The sequence below is a fragment of the Trachinotus anak genome, unplaced genomic scaffold (genome assembly GCF_046630095.1).
Source record: "Trachinotus anak isolate AG129_WGS33_773 ecotype Australia unplaced genomic scaffold, CSIRO_AGI_Tana_v1 ptg000028l, whole genome shotgun sequence".
Lineage (NCBI taxonomy): Eukaryota > Metazoa > Chordata > Actinopteri > Carangiformes > Carangidae > Trachinotus > Trachinotus anak.
Window position 1 is genome coordinate 17945401 of NW_027273879.1, and position 7347 is coordinate 17952747.

Below are 7347 nucleotides of genomic sequence, written 5' to 3' on the forward strand. Positions count from 1 at the left end.
GGGATATCTAACGAATTCTGTCCATCAAATCATCATTTTACACGAAGAAATCGTCGAATAACCGTCTGTTTTCACCAAATCTGTGTTTTTCCAACAGGCCTGATGACATGGAGTTAACTGTCCACCTTTAAATTTAAACAGTTGCAATGATTTATACACCAACTAGGCTTTAAATTATTTTAGGATGATGAATCAATGAGTCAGTCCAAAGTAAAATGATTTTAATAACATAATGTAATAAATGTAAAAGTAGTCTTACCTGCATGGATGTTGTCCACCTCAAGGGCGACTCCTCTCTGCAGGGGCTCCTCAGGGGCCAGTGTCTGCTGAGCTCCATATCCGGGCTCCGAGGTTTCCCTCAGTAGCTCGGTGATGCAGTAGCCGGTCCGCTCTCTCAGCTCTGAGCCGCAGCGGGTCAACCCGGGTCCAAGCTCAGGTGCAAAGGGCGGAGTCCGGGTGACGAGCAGCCCTTATATAGCCTACCCGCGGTGCGGACGCGATTACGTCAGTTTTAGTGACGCACGCATGTGCGTGAAGATAGAGAGGCATCGTGTAGAAGCCTATGTTTACATTTTTTCTAATTTTATTCAGTTATTTCAAGTATAGGCTACTTGTAGGCTCGTTTGTATTTTTCAGTGATCACACATTTCTGTTTCAATAGTGTTGCTGTAACTTTCAAACTATTGGTTTTCTTTTTCTGAGGTATTAAACACATACGAGATAGTTCGACAAAATTCATGGCAATACAATAAATGCTGATGTGTAGCTGTGTCACAAATAGCACTGTCCCCTGATATGGTTATAATGATTAAACACTCACAACACTCACAACCTGTCAGTTAAATCTCAAACTGAACCAACACAGTTTTATTGCATCGAGTCGTCACCAACAGGTGCAGAATTCTCTGTCCCTGTTTTCTAATTAATGAAGACATTTTACAGCACAGCTCTGCACACGCAGTCAGTGCATGTGCAGTTTGTCGTCCAATCAGAGAGGTTTAGTCTTTGAGACTAATTAGAAAGCCTGATGTAAAAACATGCCACCACACTAATATACTGTATGACAAGGAAAGTAACTTCATTCACCACCAACAGTGGCAGCAGAGCACAGTTTCCAAGAAAGGGTTACTTCACACTGAGTAACAAACTGGAGGGAAGATGAAACAGACGCGTTGTTGTTATTATAATCATCTTCTCCCCTGCAATGAATCCCACAGCTTTTTAAGTGTTAAAGTGTTATAGAGCAAAATATTGAAGTTTCATCAGTGCTGCAATTTGGAGCTATGGACAAATTTTGATTGGTAGCAAAAATGTATTGAAGTTGAATCAAGACATCTCTGACATTACATAACATTATATATGTTGCAGAGTTGGGGTATTAATGGCATTAGGGTGTGCAGGTATTACTTTTATTGTGTCCACCTCATCTAACTGTTACAGTACATCAGAAAAAGACTTGAAAAAGCGTCAATACTGAAGTCCAAAATAAAACCTAAATACAAATATTGGAGATGGTCGTTCCAGAGATAAATAGATCAAGCACTGCATTAGAAGAATGAATCAGTCTTTCCCTGCACTGCTTCTCAAGTACAACGTTGCCGTCTGAAATAAGCCGATGTGAATGAGACATGTGTCCTTGACAGATCTAGAAACAGAAATGCTTTCAACACTGAAGTATAGGTAATTGGATTAAAAGACAGAAAACAAGGTTGTGCCTTCTTAACCTTCATACACACATATAAATTGATTTTACACATATCTTATCTTAGTCGTTAATTGCGGTTTATATCTCTGTGAACAGATCTGGAGATGAAGGAAAAAAGGGCAGCACTTGTGTGATTTGCTTTCTAGTCTATCCAATTTTCTACATGAGCAGCTCCCCTGTGGAGAAACTCTCACGGTGTTTAAAGAGGAAGCTTGACAGGCTGTGAGGAGAACCAGAGACGGTCTTTTATTTTTTAACAAGGTGTGTTACAGACATAGAAAAGACAAACCAAAGAGCAGAAATAAAGAGAACATGTGTATCAATCTGGTACTGATCAACTGTTTCTATTATTTTCTTTCATTCATTTATTTGTTTGTTTGTTTATTTGATAGGGACAATTAATGTTAATGAAGATAAGTACAAAATACATGATGTAATGCTGGATTACGGCAAAAATGCTAATTTACATCCGTGGTCCCTAGGCAGGTAACAGAAAACATTACAAGTCACAATACACAAACACAAAGACAAATACATTGACTTCTTGTCGATTTAAGAAAACTTTCAGTCGATAAAGTCTGAAGATGTCACTTGTTATGGGGGAAACTTTTCTGATGTAAATGATTTAAAATAATCACTGAGGACTTCTAAGTAAATACAGCAACTCATTTCTGTTGAGGCCATTACGTTATTAAAATGTCAAATGCCAAAGATTATGGTGGAAGCCTTTTGACTTGTCAGCCCGCTCCCCATCCATCTCCCTTCACAGCACAACATCGATCCACATCTAAAAATAGCCCCACTGTGTTTGTTTGTGATTGATTATTTGCTCTGATGAGCGATCACAGTTAGCTGAGCTGCTGCAGTGACGGCAACTGCGGACGCACGAATGATACACTTCTAGACAATTTACACAAACAGACAGAGACACACACACACAGGGTCAGTGTGCAGGGCTATCACTGGGCTCACTGCAAATGACTAGGCAGATAATCTGCAGGGATAAGCTGGACATCAATCATGAACGACTGTGCCATTGAGCGCGTGCTGTAAAATCGGCACGTTCAGATCACTGCCCTGCATGTTGTTGAGCAGAGGCTCTGCAGCACCAACACGTGACCAGAAACACCCGCAGACCGGATGTCAAAGCCAGAGTTCAGTTTGCTCAGACGTTTCTGGAAAATGTGCAAACACCTCTGTTCTTTTTCATCTCAAACCTCTTGCATGAAAACACATATAAAACTGATATTGTTTTCTTGACAAGTTATGTATATTCCCTAAAACCTTTAAACTTACAAATGTGAGTGGCTTGGAGCAGCTGATGTGATATGAAGAACAGTAAAAGAAGCTGCCATGTAAGTGCTTTGAGCACATTTCTACATTTCTAAAGTAAGCACACAACAAAAACATCCACTAGAAACAAAGATCACTATGTGCACAGTTACGTTCAGGATCACTGCCATTACCCTGAGAGAACAGCAGGTTTAATGTCACTCCAGAGACAGACTTTGTTGTGTGAGCAAAAGGTGAAACTGAGAATGAGGTTCATTTTTTGTTTTTCTATCCTGCTGACATGATATATGAGCTATAGGCTACTTTTCAGTAAACATTCTATATTTGTATTAATTTCTTCTGGCTGGATGATTATGAAAAGTACGAGCTGTGTTCCAGGAAGGGAGCTTTTTTTGTAGCAGATTTTATTTGCCACTTTAGCTTGAGAGAGAAGGCAGAATATTTTGTTTATGGGCTGTAAGATACCCTGTAATTTTGTAATGAATTGAAATGTTTGACTGCAACTGCACTTTTAGTGTCTGATGAACCCATGCGGGTTGAGCACTTTGTGTGCATGACATGAAAATAAAATACAATCACTTACACAATCACCAGAGAGCTTTCAGTGGACCAACAGAAACCTCCAAACCAGCAAATCCAGCTCAGCTAACACCCAAACATGGCAGTTCATATTTCACCACCAAGGTAAATAAAGAGCATAAAAGCATCTTAATGCACCCGTCAACAGAAAAATGAGCTCAGCTGCCACAAGAGAGTGGTTCATAACCACTGCCAAGAAAAATACAGCACATAGCAACACATTCTTTCTTTGTTCTACATTCATTTAAACTTCCACTGAATGGTCGCACAAAAACAATAAGCATAAACAACTATAAAACAATCGTTAAAGCCACACCGTATCAATAAAACAAAAAAAAAGACAAAACAGAGGGAATAAGTCACATTACACCACATATGCAACAACACAACACAAACAGCAGCTGTGCAGCAGACTTCATACATTCACACTTACTATCAAATACAGATTACAAAAGAGAGAAAATACCTTCACACTAAACAACATTTATAAGACAAGAATATAAAAGTTGGATAAACAACATAGAGGAAGAAATCAGGAATGTTTTACGTGTGTCGACAGTAGGTGCTTTTACGGTTTTCAAGAGGGTTAAAGAGACATTTGAAAAATGCACTGAAAGGAATTTTATGTTCAAAAAACATAATTACTGACTATACTCTGTCGCTAGTTTATTACATACACTTGGCTAAAACTAATACAACAGTCCTACAACAAACCCTACAACCCCAACAAACCCTTTGTGGACAAAATGATAGAAACACCTGCCACAATACAATTCACCAGCACCACAAACTACAGCCTTGAAAATGATCATTTAGTTGAATCAACACATCTCTAAAGCAGTTTAAACAAAACCTGAACATTTTAACCTTCATAAAGGCAAGATTGTCATGTTAGACTGCATTAGTTTCAGCTAGTCAGCTTTAAATACAAATACATGGGCAGTAAGCTCTTGTCAGCACAATTCAACAGTGAAAAAAGACAGGAATAATTATTTCTGATAAGTACCAAGATGTGTAAAATTTAAATCTTTTGCAATAAACAAATTGCAAGTTAAATATAATGCTATGTTTTACCAATGTAATGTATTAATTTAGCTTTTCATATGCACAATAGCCTTTTTTTTTTTTTAGCAATAGCATATGACCAGCCTGGTCTGGGTCTTGAAACCCTGAGGTAGAACATTACCCGAGGTAATCTTTGTGGAAGAGAGGTCAACATTAACTTAAAGATCATTTTTGGCAAAGAGCGACCGAAGCTGCTCTCATCTCTCCATCTTCCCCTCCTTCATTCCCCCTGCCTTTCTTTTCATTTCTCATCTGAGAGACCACAGGGTTGCGGCTGACATTTTGCTGATAGATAACAGCTCACAGCACACAGCGCAGGCTGGTGCCAAGGTCTCCAGCTGCTCAGATGAATTCAGCTCTCAGTGATCAGAGGAGTCACACTGCTCTGTGAGGCTCCACCATCCATGGATCACCCCACACTGAGGTGGAGGAGAGAAGAGGCCCAAAGGAAGGAAGATGGAGAGGAAAGATAATCAACTTTACCTTTTCAGACGCCTACAGGGGAAAAAAACTAAACAGACTGTCTCACCTGCTTTTGACACTGAACACGGTGTAAGTTATTTTAGTGACTTCCTGACTTCAGGTTTATTTAAAGACACAGCCAAATCAAATATTTAAACCACTCCTTCCACCACAGGTGGTGGAGTCCCAGGGACCACCTTTGAGAAGTAACTTAAAGGTGCCTGTGGAGTTATGCTTACATTTACGTTCTCATTAAAATGCACTGTGTCACATGTCCTGGAGTACACATCTACATCACAGCAGACGTAAACACATAACAAGTGGCACAACTGAATAAAGAGAGCCAAAAAAACAAACAATCTAACCACAACCATTAGCCCCTGCTAGCTTTGCTGTGATATCCTCCACAGCAACGCTGAAAGTTAGCCAGCTAGCGATAACATTTGTCAAACAAATTGATGATGTTGGTAACAGCAAGCAAGCTAATGTTATCATGCTACAGTTGCCGTCACTAATGAAAGCAGACATGTGACATTATGTAGCACCAAGTTACTGACACATAGAGGAGAAAACCAGTCCTGACTCAAGCTCGGTAAAGACAGACCAGTATTGGCTCCATGGTTGGTTAAGAAATTCAGCCTTGGACTTAAGCTGCGGTCGCACAAATGACACTGAAGGTGCTGGTAAAAACGTTAAAAACATTCTGGTTTTGGCGTTCCACTGGCTTAATGGGATCCGACTGCAGTTTGACTGGAAAAGCCTGAATTCAGCCTTGGATTTATCCACGGTCACACAGACTTTCTGGATGTTTTGATGGTCAACCGGCCGACCAGGATTTGAGCCCTGTGGCCAGTCAGCCCGTGCTCTGGTCTCACGTTTTTTTGCTGGAGATGAAAAAGTCTGGGGGCGACCTGAAACCTGATTGGTTAGGTTATGTATTAGGTGGCCACTGGTGCTGAGCAGGTGGTCCCCAATTTGACTCCCGGTCAGGCATACTCTTTCCTGCATGTCAGTCCCCTACTTTCTGTCCCATTTCACGTCACTCTCTCTGAAATGCCAAAAAAAGTAATTAAAAAACACAAGAAGAAAAAACTGATTTCTTCAGCGGATGAAATTTTGGAAGGTTGCTTTCACCTGAAAACTGCACTGTGTTGGCTTGCATGTGGGCAGTGCCTGCGTGTTTAAACGTGGGGACTCAAACGCACGAACATCCCATTGTTTCAGTCCAGTTAACAAAATTGAAATCAGAAACTCAGATTACAACACACAGAGAGGAGGTGGAGCTTCGTTCTGTGCTCAAGACGCCATTACTCCACGATATCTTTACATAGAAAATTGTTGTTTACTGCTATACTATTGTTTAAAATCTTGTTCACAGAACCTTTACTATTTTTGGGTGGTTTTGTGATTGACACAGTATCTAAACTGTTACATCAACTAATGATGACAACTAATGAAAAGGTTCGATGTTAGGATAAGCATAACACAGTTAGTGCAAAGGGAGTACAGTGGCATTTACCTTTAATGTCCATGTTGAGACTTCTGAGAGCACAGTCTCACTTCATGTTGTTATTCTGCAACAATTAGAAAAGCCACATTCAAATGAGTGATGTACTGATCACTTAGTGCAGTCGAATTAAAGACAACAGGGGTCCAGCTTTTATGGATCCATGGTGAGTATTACAGTCCTGACAAGGGCTCTAGCACTTCTCAGACCCACAACGGTGTGTAATGCTTGAATTAAATGCCTCTTCACACATAAAACATCACACTCTAAACACATAAAAAAAGATCACAGTCACAGAACGGCAGTGTTACGTAATTCTTTCTTGATCATCACAAAGGAAATAGTACACATGAGTCATTTCCAAGTAAGAATCACTGAATCCTGTGATCTACCTGGAAAAGGCACTTTGCCCAGACTCAAATTAAACCTTTATTCATACACATCCCCGACAGGCAGGAGAACACATGGAGCAGACAGTGTGCAACATGCTAAATTGTTAAGGCAGCATTCACTTTCACAATTAGAATACAGTGCAGGCACACTGAAACATTCATAAGACTCGCAAACTGACAGCTGGTGGGTTCTGGGTGAAAATCTCTCCAAATCCCCCCAGGCAACAATTAGTTTCTGTAAAACTTATTCTTCATATTCTTTTGAGAGAGCATGGCAGCTTTAAGCCTGAGGCTAAGTCCCAGAGCCAAACCTCAGACTACCACAGTACTAACACACAGCATCC